This window comes from Phyllobates terribilis, unplaced genomic scaffold (assembly GCF_046119375.1).
Source record: "Phyllobates terribilis strain yellow unplaced genomic scaffold, ASM4611937v1 Scaffold_576__1_contigs__length_1038135, whole genome shotgun sequence".
In the NCBI taxonomy this organism is placed as follows: domain Eukaryota; kingdom Metazoa; phylum Chordata; class Amphibia; order Anura; family Dendrobatidae; genus Phyllobates; species Phyllobates terribilis.
The window spans coordinates 479,982-493,744 of NW_027363336.1; positions in this window are offsets into that span (position 1 = coordinate 479,982).

Sequence of the window (13,763 nt, forward strand, 5' to 3'; positions counted from 1 at the left end):
TTTTCAACTTTTTTCAATTTTAGCCCGTGGGATACATATTCTACCCACACACATTTGGATCTCTCCTGGGGTACCCTCACACATATTATTCCCTCATTTAGTGGATATTTTCACAAAAACAGTGAAATTTTCAAACATTCAGAAAATTGGCTGAAAACGACAAAATATCAAGGACTCATCGGGAGAATTGCTCTGGAACTGAAATCGGAACACTCACTGACATTTCCCCTATCTGAAAGTCTGAGAAAGGGCAGAAAAATGACTAAGTCCAAAAAAAAAATTTTTTCAATTTTACCCCCGTGCGATATATATTCTACCCACACACATTTCGAACTCTCCTGGGGTACCCTCACACATATTATTCCCCCATTTAGTGGATATTTTCACAAAAAAGTGACATTTTCAAAAATTCTGAAAATTGGCTGAAAACGACTAAATATCAATGACTCATCGGGCGAATCGCTCTGAAACTGAAATCGCAACACTCAGTGACATTTCCCCTCTCTGAAAGTCTGATAAATGCCGGAAAAATGACTAAGTCCAAAAAAAATGTTTTTTCAACTTTTTTCAATTTTTCCCTTGAGGAATACATATTCTACCCACACACATTTGGATCTCTCCTGGGGTACCCTCACACCTATTATTCCCTCATTTAGTGGATATTTTCACAAAAAAGTGACATTTTCAAAAATTCTGAAAATTGGCTGAAAACGACTAAATATCAAGGACTCATCCGGCGAATCACTCTGGAACTGAAATCGGAACACTCACTGACATTTCCAATATCTGAAAGTCTGATCAAGGCCAGAAAAATGACTAAGTCTAAAAAAAAATTTTTTCCAACTTTTTTCAATTTTTCCCCAGTGGGATACATATTCTACCCACACACATTTGGATCTCTCCTGGGGTACCCTCACACATATTTTTCCCTCATTTAGTGGATATTTTCACAAAAAAAGTGAAATTTTCAAAAATTCAGAAAATTGGCTGAAAACGACTAAATATCAAGGACTCATCGGGCGAATCAGTCTGGAACTGAAATCAGAACACTCACTGACATTTCCCCTCTCTGAAAGTCTGATAAACACCGGAAAAATGACTAAGTCCAAAACAAATTTTTTTTAATCTTTTTTCAATTTTACCCCCGTGGGATATATATTCTACCCACACACATTTGGAACTCTCCTTTACACCCAGTAAGGATAACCGGAAACCCAGGAGGACTACAAGTCCCTGGCCAACCTGAAGCTAGACACATACAGGACCAGGAACCACGAAGGCCCCAACGTCCAGGGAAAGTGGTTACCAACCGAAGGTCCTACTTCAGAGCAACAGGTGGAGTAGAAACAGGACACATAAGCTAGGCCCAGTTGCAGGCAGGCCAGGAGCTCACACTGAGGCAGACACGGATCAGGAAGCCTTATACCCGCTCCCTGTGGAGAAGTCCAAAAGTGCGCCCTTCACCTGGAATACCCTGGACCGTACCTAACAGCTGTACCTGTAAAGGTAATGAAATAAAAAAACCCTGTCTCTGTCCGTTACTCTGGCTGCGCCATCGTTCTCTTCCTGCACCACAACGCCCAGAGTGCCATCTATCTACACTACCCTGAGGCCAGCTCCACCTGTGGGGAGCTGTACCATCTTTAGCTGCCTTGACACCTGCCTCAGAGGACTGTTGCAGCGCTGGTGACCTTCACCAGACTCCACAGGTGGCGTCATGAATTCTCTGAACTTTTACTAATAATTGGTACCCCTTAGTGCACTGACTGCCCTGGGCCAGCCACTGTGATATACCCCAAACAGTAAGGCCCCATGGGCGAGTCACATCCTTATGTGTTATTCGATTAATTTGTCTATAATCTACACACATCCTCATGCTTCCTTCTTTCTGACCAGGACCAGGGGAGCTGCCCAAGGGCTACAGCTATCCCTTACTACCCCGGCCTTTTTCATGTCATACAACATTTCTTTGGCTTTTTGGTAATGTGCTGGTGGTATGGGTCAGTAACGCTCCTTAATGGGTGGATAATTACCGGTGTGTATGTAGTGTTGTACCCCTTTAACCCTTCCAAAATCAAGTGGGTGTTTACTAAATACCTGTTCATATTCCTGAACCACTCTGTAAACACTGTGTTTCTGATGGACAGGAGTGGCATCAGTCCCAACATGGAGCTGTTGACACCATTCCTCCAGCTGAGCTTCGGAGTCATTGTCCTCCACTGTATTCAGTGGGGTCAAGGATTCAAATGTGTGTATGGCATCATTATTTACAGTATACAGTCTGGCAACAGTGGCGTATCGTGGCAATTTAACTTCCTCCTCCCCACAGTTTAGGAGACGTACGGGTACCCTTCCATTGCGTACATCAACTACCCCTCTAGCAGTTTGGAGTGTAGGTCTGTGCTCTGAGTTTATGGGCTCTACTACCGCCTGGTAGTTCTGTCCCTTGAGACCTATTGCTGCCCTACACCAAATCACCATTTCACTCATTGGGGGAATCACAATGGGCATCGGGTCTGTCACCCGTACATTACCATTCTCACCACCTGTTAGTTTTACCTGTTGCTGGTACAGGAGGGCACGAATTTCCTTCTGGAGCACCTTCCTCTGCCCTGATTTTTGCAGTGTCAGCAATCTGTTGGTGTAAAAACAACACTTCTCCCAAACAGTTACCAACAACATTTGTACCCAGTATCATATATTGATTTGTATCACCAGTGTTAGATTCTATGACAATCAGTCCTTGGTCCTTTAGTTCAACTCTCCCCACCTTCACTGTCAAGTCTTTAACCCATACCAGGTTAAGTGGAAGGCCATTGGAGGCATACACAGAGAGATTTGGGGCTGGCAGGAGGAGTTCATCTATGGACCAGTACCTTTTGTAGAGGACATGAGGTATGATGGTTACCTGTGAGCCGATGTCCAGTAGTGCAGGTGTTGATTAGTGTTGAGCCACCCCCGTAGTGTTCGAGTTCGGTTCGGTTCGTCGAACACCCGTGTGTTCGCCGAACTGTTCATCGAACTGTTCGTCGAACACCTTCGAACACCGTTAAAACCATTGGCAGGCAAACAAAAACACATAGAAACACATAGAAAACACCTTCAAAGGTGTCCAAAAGCTGACAAACTGCTCAGAAGACACAACTAACACATGGAAAAGTGACAAGTACATATAGTCATGCGAAAAGAAAAGAGGTGGAGGAGTAAAAGGAGGGGGAGACACAGATATAGGCATGTCATGCCCTTCTAAAATCCAAAAAGTGAGAAGCCGACACGGCCAGTCCGCTCCTGCCCGTGCCACCTCCGTGTCGCCGGGTTTGTGCCAGAGCCGCGGTGAACCCTGACGGCCAGCCCCCCTCTCCCAATACTGGTGCCTGTCCGCTGGTGGGTCGAGCGAGCCCCCCTGTGGTGGAGGCAGCTCTAAGCTTTTTAATTTAAATTGTCTCTCTAATTTGAATGAATACACTTTAAATCCATTTACAAGGATCTATTGGAGGGCAAGTCTCATGTCATCAGCCGCGTAATTCCAGCTCCAGTAGCGTCCACTAAAGCTGCTGCAGTTAAAAAGCTTTTATAAGGATCGAGCTCGGCTGTCCACCGCAAGGCATCCTACTGCCAGTCCCAGCCCCTATGCCTTGGGGTGCCTCCTGATGCTCTTCACTGAGTATCCCGTGGTCCCGAAGCATTTCCTTTGAAAAAATTAAGTGTCCAAACTACAGGTGGTGTAGCTTGCTTAACAGCCGGGATAATCCGCTGACTAGCAGACACTGCTACTAGGCACAAAGTATTTCCTGGGCTAGATGCAGTTAAAAATTTGTAAGTAGATACTCTCGTTGGATGCTGAGAAAGCATTCCATAGAGTCTCCTGGCACGCCATATATGATTCTCTTAAAAAGCTTGGGGTAGGGGTCTAGGGGACCCTTTTATAGCCAAAATCACGGCCCTGTATCACAATACGTCACCTAGGCTGAAGATAAATGGAACTGTAGCACCCTGAGGGCTCGGTTGCTACAGACGTATTGCACCTCACCCAGAGGTGTGATATCTCACTCTCAGATAAGGATGGAGTGTGGATCAGGACCCAACACCTGCATGCATTACACCACATTGCCGTGGGGCAGGGCGACCAATATGCCCCTGAGATGGGCACGACAGTCCCTGTCCCTGGCTGGAGTGGGGGGAGGGAACACTGAGGAAGGGGAACCCCGCAGTGCAGGAGCAGGGAGGAAGCAGTTCCTGGGTGCATTGAGAAGGGAGTATAAAAAGTGGGCACCATCTTAGTTCAGTGCAGAGAAGTCTGAGCAGAAGTGGCAGGGAGCAGGGGCTCTGCATGAGCTCTGCTCCGGAGGCTGGCCTAGTAACAGAGGCCCAGGCCTGCAAGAGGGAGAAGGAAGGAAGAGGAGCGGAGAAGGCTCCAGGAACGAGGAATGAAGGGATCCCAGGGGTGCGGACGGGCGAGTCGCCACCGCACACCCGAATCCACCTGCGTGGAGGGGTCAGGCCAAAGGGGGAGACCGGTCCCCGAACTAGTGGAGGCAGGAAACGACCCTCAGCTAGAAACCGGAGGCTCTGACATTTTATGTGGCGCAGCCCCTTGCTACACCCGCTAGGAAGGCACCACATAGGGTCAGGGAAACTGGCGCCAAGTTTACCAAGAGGAGGCCCGAGGCAGCCGGACAGAAGTGTTGGTAAGAAAGGCCAGACAAAGGACACACAAAGGGGGTCCTGTGAAGCGCTCCAAAGTTATCTGGGAGTTGTCTGAGCCCCTCACCTGGTGAGCACAGTACGACGAGGGCAGCCGTTACCTGCAGACGTGGTCCGGATAATAAGAACTGTGAGTAAAGGCCCTGAACTGCATCACTGACTCCGTGTCGTTACTGCTGCTGCCCTGCACCATCACCCCCATCCTCCGCATACACTGCCCTGAGGCTATACTCCTCCCGTGGGGAGTTATGCTACGCTCTGCTGCACCCACAACACCAGCCTTAGCGGTCTGCCCTGTAGCGGCGGTTCACTCTTACCGCAATCCACGGGTGGCGTAGTCGGACATTTAAACATCAAAACCACATAAATAGTTCCGCCACTGGTTTGACCACCCTGAGCCACGGAACCGGATCGCCGCCACGAAGAGTACAACCACCAGCATCCACCAAAAAGGGTCCGGCTCCGGGTGTCCCAAGGCCCAGGGGGTGCATCAGAACATTTTCATCACCTTTCACAATCACCAATGGGACAAGGCAGGGATGTCCTCTGTCCCCTCTCTTATACATCCTAGTGACGGAGCACCTGCTCTCATCAATTCGCCATAACCCCAATATTAGGTGGATTGAGGTGGGAAGCACCGAGTACAAGTGCTCTCTATTTGCTGATGATGTCCTAGTATATATCACTCAATCACATATATCCATCCATGCTGTTATGGCTGAAATAGATCACTTTGTTACATGGTCAAATTTTAAAATCAATGCAGCGAAGTCTGAGGCCCTCAATGTCTCCCTCCCCAAATCCATATAGGATTCCATCCAGTCCAACTTTCCCTTTGCCTGGCCCTCACAGGGTATCAAATACTTAGGAATTCCTATTCATAGAGACCTCTCCCATCTATGTTATCTTAATTTTGGGCCCTTTATTGAACAACTCCATACAGACCACGGTTGGCAAGTTAGAACTGTAAGATTCACTACGTGAACCACTGGTGTTTTGTGGAAAAGCACATGTACACTGCGTTCCAAATTATTATGCAAAAAGTGTTTAGGAGTGATAAGGGAAGAATTTGTTTGTTTGTCAGTTAAACTCATTGATGGTGATGTGTGTCAGGGCTCTTTATATCACTGTAAGCAATTGCAGACACCTGTGCTAATTAGTTTGGCAGGTGTGTCCAATGAAAGGCAAGACTACTTAAGAAGGCTGTCTCACATTATTAAGCAGCCTACATTTTCTGCCAAAATGGGAAAGAAAAAGGATGTGTCGGCTGCTGAGAAGCAACAAATTGTGGAGTGTTTAGGTCAAGGCATGACTACAATCAACATTGTGCGATGATCAGGATGAAGTGTCTTGGCAATCAAGAAGTATGTAGCTGATTCACAGTACACACGTGTGCGTGCTGATAAGGGCAAATTGAGGACTCTTTCCTACAGGCAATTACGTCAGGTTGAAAGAGCAGCGGCAAAAAAGCCTTGTCATAGCAGCAGACAAGTTTTTGAAGCTGCTTGTGCCTCCAACGTCCCCCGAACAACAAGATGCAGGGTCCTTCAGAGGTTTGCAGCTGTGCATACGCCATCCTGTCGACCTCCTCTATCCACTTCACACAAGCAGAAACGGCTCCAGTGGGCCAAACATTACATGAAGACTGATTTCAAAACTGTTTTGTTCACGGATGAGTGCCGTGCAGCGCTCGATGGTCCAGATGGATGGAGTGGAGGATGGCTGGTTGATGGACACCCCACGCAAACACGACTACAGCGCCAACAAGGAGGAGGTGGAGTAATATTTTGGCCTGGAATCATGGGGAGAGAGATTGTCGGCCCCTTTAGGATCCCTGAAGGCGCTAAAGATGAACTCCATAATGTATGTGGATTTTCTCAAACAGCACTTCCTGCCATGGTTTAAGAAGAAGAACCGTGTATTTCACAGCAAGATCATTTTTCTGCATGATAATGCACCATCTCATGCTGCACATAAAACATCTGCATCTCTGGCTGATATGGGCATAAAAGGGGACAAACTTATGGTGTGACCCCCATGCTCCCCTGACCTGTACCCCATTCAGAACCTTTGGAGCATCATTAAAAGGAGTGTCTATGATGGCGGGAGGCAGTTCACATCTAAGCAACAGCTCTGGGAGGGTAATCTGTCCTCATGCAAAACAATTGAAGCAGAAACCATCCAAAACCTGACAAATTCAATGGACGAGAGAGTTCAGAAGCTCCTTTCGAACAAGGGGTCCTATGTGAAAATGTAACATCACCTAGAATAAAGTTTTGAGTTGAAAACTGTTTGATTTCAGTTTCTAACAACCTGCTAATGCTTATAATTTCAAAAATGACCATTTTTTTGGTCTTTATTAAAATGAAAAGGTTGATCGAAAAGTTTGGGGGATCTAAGAGTGTGGCAACCCAGTAGTCATGATTACTTCGAATTCTGACAATATGAGGGTCATGCTGCAGGTAGTGCAGCAAGAAGGCACTTATGTGTCTTGCGCATCTCGGAGCCCCAAAATTATTTTCCGGGCTAGATGCAGCTGAAAATTATTATTAATTTGAAATCTGGTGAAGCTTTAGTATAGATGGCCTAATAGGATCAGTGCTGCACACTGCTACAAAGCCCAAATTATTTTCCAGCCAAGATACAGATAAACATGATTAGTAATTTGAAAGCTTAAAACGGTTGGTAGGGTGATTTTAACCAATCATCAAGCTTTTACTCTCCCCAGGATGACACAGGGGTAGAAAAGTCGTTTCGGATCCATGATTTGTTCATCTTTATGAACGTGAGTCTGTCTACATTATCAGTGGAGAGCCGCGTGCGCTTATCTGTCAGCACACCACCAGCAGCGCTGAACACACGTTCAGACAGAACGCTGGCTGCGGGGCATGACAAGATCTCCAAGGCGTAAGTGGCTAGCTCCGGCCATTTATCCAGATTGGAAGCCCAAAAAGAGCAAGGGTCCAGTGACACAGTCGTGGCTTCAATGTTTACTTGGAGATACTCCTGTACCATCGTCTCTAGGCGTTGACTATGTGTCAGACTTCTTGTCTCCTGTGGCCTTGCAAAGGATGGGCTAAAAAAGTGGTGAAATGATTCCGCAAAATTGATGTTACCAGCAGATACTGTGGTTCTGTTACGGTTTGAGTGCTGAACACTTGACGGTCCCACGGTTGGCAAGTTGGAACTGTGAGATTCACTACGTGCACCACTGGTATTTTGTGGAAAAGCACATGTAAGATTCTGCAACAGTCTCTGCTGATACTCCTGCATGCGTGCATCCCTTTCTATGGCAGGAATAATTTCTGCAAATTTACTTTTGTACCGGGGATCTAACAGTGTGGCAACCCAGTAGTCAGGATTATTTCTAATTCTCACAATTCGAGGGTCATGTTGCAGGTAGTGCAGCAAGAAGGCACTCATGTGTGTTGCGCATCCAGGAGCACCAAGTCCCTGTTGTGTTGGTGGCGAGGTAACAATCATGCTTCCTTCCTCTGTCCTCTCCCCCCAACCTCGCACAACAGAAATGTGATCAAGGTCTCCCTCATCTGATGAGTCTTCCATCAGTTCGTCCTCCACTTCTTCCTGGGCTCCTGCACCTTCCTCACTAGTTTGGCTGCTACCATGCGCCCTGGTAAAACCATCTCCCCCACCCTCACATGCCTGCCGCCTTGGTGCTGCCGACCGTCTGGACCTTGCAGATGTTAGCCCTTCCGCAAACAACTCCTCCTCCTCTACTTCCTCCACCTCCTCTTGTGCCACCACCTGACTCCGAATTCTGTTTAACATGTGCTCCAGCATGTAAATCACCGGAATAGTCATGCTGATAATGGCATCGTCAGCACTAAACATCTTCGTCGCCATTTCAAAACTGTGCAGAAGGGTGCATAGGTCCCTGATCTGAGACCACTCCTCCAGCGTGATTTGCCCCACCTCTGAATCTCGTTGGCCCAGGCTATACGTCAGAACGTATTGCACCAGGGCTTGTCAGTGCTGCCACAGTCGCTGCAACATGTGCAGAGTTGAATTCCACCGGGTAGGCACATCGCATTTTAGCCGGTGAAGTGGCAGGCCCAACGACTTCTGTAGAGATGTAAGTCGCTGAGCTGCGGGATGCGAACGGCGGAAGTGAGCACACAGCGACCGTGCCCTCTGCAGAAGGCCATCTAGTCTGGGATAGTGGGCTAAAAATTGCTGGACAACCAGGTTCAACACGTGAGCCATACAAGGCACGTGTGTGACATTGCCCCGGCGAAGGGCCGCACCCAGGTTTGCAGCATTGTCGCACACGGCCTTCCCTGGTTTCAGGTCCAGTGGAGACAACCATTCATGAAATTGGTTCTCCAGAGCTGACCACAACTCCTCAGCTGTGTGACTCACATTTCCCAGACATTTCAATGTAAAAACCGCCTGATGACGTTGAGCCCTACTGCCAGCATAGTAAGGAGGTGTGCAGGATCCCTTCTGCGCAGTTAGAAAGCTTGTGGCATGACCAGACAGGCTTTGGGTGCAGGTGGAAGACCGAGAGGAGGTTGAGGAGGCAGAAGCAGTGGAGGAACTTTGACATAAAGAGGATTGACGCACAACTCGTGGGGACGGCAAGACTTGGACAGCAGCCCCTTGTCCTGCTGTCACCATAGTTACCCAGTGCCCAGTCAGCGACATGTAACGCCCCTGTCCATGCCTACTCGTCCAAGTGTCTGTGGTGAAATGCACCCTGTCACACACAGAGTTTCTCAAAGAAGCGGTGATGTTGTGTGCGACATGCTGGTGGAGCGCAGGCACACCTTTCTTTGAGAAGTAGTGCCGACTGGGCATCTGGTACTGGGGCACTGCGACGGACATAAGGTCTCGAAAATCCTCTGTGTCCACCAGGCGGAAAGGCAGCATTTCTGTAGCCAAGAGCTTGCAGATGGTGAAATTCAAACTCTTAGCTTTCTCATGGCTAGGAGGAAATGGTCTTTTACTTGTCCACATCTGAGGGACCGAGGGCTGGCTATTGTGCTTAGACGGGGTTGATAAGGGTGTCCCCGGCAAACTGCCGGTCTGTGAGGAAGATGCAGGCGGACATGTTAGGTTGCCTTGATCCAAAGGTGGTGCTATCGATGTCGGACAGCGCTCAACACCAGCTGGTGTTACCACCTCCAAAGAAAATGATGACCTGCCAATCACGCTGGCTGTTGCAGGTAAAGAGGTGGCAGGTCTGCGCCCCAAAACAGGTGTGACTGCTGTCCCCCCAGTCACAGAGGATGAAGAGGCCGCGGATGCACAAGATATGGCAGACGGTGGTTGGCCCGGCCGGCTAGGCCGCATTGTAGCACACTGAGCTTCCCACTGCAACTTATGCTTCATGTCCATGTGCCGGTTCATGCATGAAGTACTCAAACTATGTATTTTTTGGCCTCTACTTAGCTTTTGCTGACAAATGTTACAGATAACACGAGTTGGGTCATCTTTATCGATCTGAAAAAATGCCCAGGCTATGCAAGGCTTAGCACCCATGCGACCTGAAGAGCCACCACGACTTGTGGTGAGAGGCAGAGTTGTGTTTGAGGATGCAGTTGTTGACGTGCTTCCAGTACTACGTCTCTGTCCAGGAAGGCGCAACCTGACCTCGTCGTCACTAGCATCTTCCTCCACCTCCTCTGCTGACCTCATCTCTTGGCTGACTGTGGGTTGACAGTAAGTGGGATCTCCGACCTCATCATCATCACCCTGTGCGTTATCACACCCGTCGTCCTCAGAGCCAACCTGTTCCTGCCCTGACAAAAAACTAAAGTTGTCGCTCCAATCAGGTATTTGAGTCTTATCATCGTCTTCCTCATTGTCTCCACCAACAGGAGTTACAGTTTGGGAATGAGGGTCTACATTATGGTCAGAACCTTCTGCGTCTGGTCCTGGATCTGACTCATAAAGATTCTGGGCATCAGTGCAGATCATTTCCTCGTCTGGATTCACAGAAGCGCTGGAGTCGACCTCTGATTCCCAGGCTATAGTATGAGTAAACAGCTCTGCAGACTCAACCATCTGTTCTACCTCATACTCAGACGGGCAGCTGGAGATTTGGGAGCTGTGAGGAAGCAAGTGCGATTTGGGTGACACCTTTGAGGACTGGAGCATTTGTGATGTTGAAGTTGATGTGGAGGAGAGCCCACTTAAAGGACCACTTGATATCCGTTGAAGCACCTGCTGTTTTTGTGCCTCATCTGGAATTTGTAGCGATTGGCGTGGCCGTAAGAAAGGGATCTTATCACATTGTTCGCTAAAAGAAGTAGATGACGCGCCCCTGGGCCTGTGTCGCGCTGCGTTGCGCACGCGGGAGCTTACCCGGAGCCGGATCTGTTGAGGGTTGTAGTCTCGTGGCGGTGACCCGGTCCGTGCCCAGGGAGTCAAACTGGACGGCAGTCTATTAGCAGTAAATGGTTGATGACTACGCCACCCGTTGAATGCAACTATGGAGCTGCCTCTGCAGGGCAGACCGCTGAGGCCGGTGGAAGGATGGTGCAGCGTGGATGGTATAACCCCCAACGGGAGGGGTATGGCCTCAGGGCAGCCGACGTGGATGATGGGGGTAGCAGGAACCACTCAGAGACGGTGCGGTGTAGTTCAGGGTCTTTACTGGTGACAAAGATAGACCCTCCCGGAGTACTTGCTAGTGATCGGGGCCTGGTCAGTCCTTGAGCAGATGGGATCTCCCCTGGCCAGGCGGAGTTGTAGGCCTTCCCAACTAACTGTACTCTTCTGGCTACCTTGCTAGAGGCGGGTATAAGTAGCCCACGTCCCTGAGTGTACCGTGTGGTGCTCACCCGTATGGCCGGTGACTCGGGGCCTTCTAATGGCTTCCGCTCCACGATGGCGGTGCTGGTCCCACGCGTGTGACCGTGCCTTCGGGCTTCTGGGCCAGAGGACCTGAAATCCTCTGCCGGACGGTTTCTGCTGCTGGGTAGGAGTTAGTCCCCACAGCCTCGGACTCCGGGTCCGGTAAGAAATCTTCTCAGTCAGGGCGAGCTCTGCAGCTGCCAGCCCCTGACTCGTTGTAACACTGCTCCCCACAGAGCTCCTGATGTTTCTTGCTATGCTGCTTCTCTTCTCTACTCTTGTTCTGTCTTCTTTCTCACTAACCCTGCCTCAGCCCCGGGTTTATATAGGGGAAGTCCTTCCCCTCCCAAGACTGGGCAGGAGGTGTGGCATGCACAGTATCCCTGACCAAAGGACCTCCCACCTGCTCTCAGACATAACATTACATTACTGTGGAAACCAGACCCCTGGGGTGCCACATTCCCCCCTAGTAAAATTTAGTACTCCGGGACTAAACAAATTTTAGAAAAACATAACAAGATATAAACATTAATAATACAACAAGAAAATCACATAAAGATGGTCACGGCGTGTCCGCAACCGGGTGCAGTTTCTGAACAAAAGCAAGGTGTCCATTTCACCAACACAGGGAGACGTAACCAGGTAGGGGTCTGTCCTACCCCGAGTCCTTAACAGTCTCTAGTCCATCCTGGGTTACGCTCCAACTATGTACAAGGATTCCCGGTAAATCCACCAAGGATTCCTAAAAATAACTGGAAACACAAAATTATACACAAGCAACAAGACACAGATAAACATAAATAAAACAATTTATACACTTCAAATCCTCCAGCGTGCGGGAAACTGGCCTCTAGTGGCCCTAGTGGACCTACGGAGCTGGCTGTCTGGCCCTGAACTACAGGGTGTAGGAGCTGTCAAGGGTAACCTGGGCAGCTGTCTATGGGCCCTCTGGCTCACTAGGGGTATGGCAGGCTCACTATAAGCAGAGGGCTGATTTTCTGGGTCTGCTTGTATAGAGTCTTCTGCCTCCTGGACCGGCTGTTCTTCCAGCTCTACCGGTTGCTCCATAGGTTCTTGGGATGATGGTTGGAGGAAGGTGAGTACGGGTACCACAACTGCACCATTGACTTGAGTCCAAGACCGAGGGAAGTCCCCGAGCACGGTACTAAACATATCTTCCCTTTCCCCTACGGGTCGATGGTCTTCTCGTTCCTCTTCAGGGTTCCTCAGTTGTTCGGGACACCTCTTCAGATGGTCCCGGGATACAATGGCTGTGGTCTCCCCTCCGTCTTTACTGATGGTACAGACCTTCGGGTTCTCGTGGCTTGAGGGCAGTACGGTGTACGGGTCCTTCTCCCACTGGTCATCCAACTTGTGGAGCCGTCTTTTCCTCTTCAAGACCTGCTCTCCGGGTACCAGGGGAACTGCGGGAGCATACTGGTTGTAAGTTTTCTCTTGTCTTTCCCTAGCCTGACAGAGACTTCGCTCCACGCTCTCCTGTACTTTCCGGTACTGCTGCTGCCTCTCTGTGTCCCAGTCTGCTTCTGGTGAAGTGTCCTCAGGTGTCAGGACTCCCATTTCCAGATCAACAGGTAACTTACCAGGTCTCGCCCTCATTAGGTAAGCCGGGGTACAGTTGGTGGAACCTACCGGGATGTGGTTGTATAGGTTCCCCAGATCGGGCAACTTCTCAGGCCACAGACTGCGTTCTTCCAGGGGCAACGTTTTTAGAAGATCCATTACCACCTGGTTCATTTTTTCACAAAGTCCATTAGTTTGCGGATGGTAGGGTGTCGTCCTTATCTTCCGGCAGCCATACAGATTGCAGAATTCCTGGAAGACCTCCGCTTCAAAGGCAGGTCCCTGGTCCGTCAGCACTTGGTCCGGGTACCCGTGTGGACGGCAGAAGTGCTGCTGGAAGGCTCTAGCTGCTGTTTGAGCCGTTAAGTCCTTGACGGGGACGACAACCAAGAACCGGGAGTAACGATCCACGGTGGTTAATGCGTAGACGTAGCCGCTTCTGCTTGGGGTCAGTTTTACATGATCCAAGGCTACCAGTTCCAACGGTTGCCAGGTGACGATGGACTGCAGGGGAGTCTTCTGGCTGACGCGGTCCTTCCTTCTCAGGTTGCACGGGCCACAATCTCTGCACCACTTCTCGATGGTTCCCCTCATGCCTACCCAGTGGAACCGCTCGCGCAGCAGGAACTCCAGCTTCTTCCACCCGAAGTGTCCAGCTC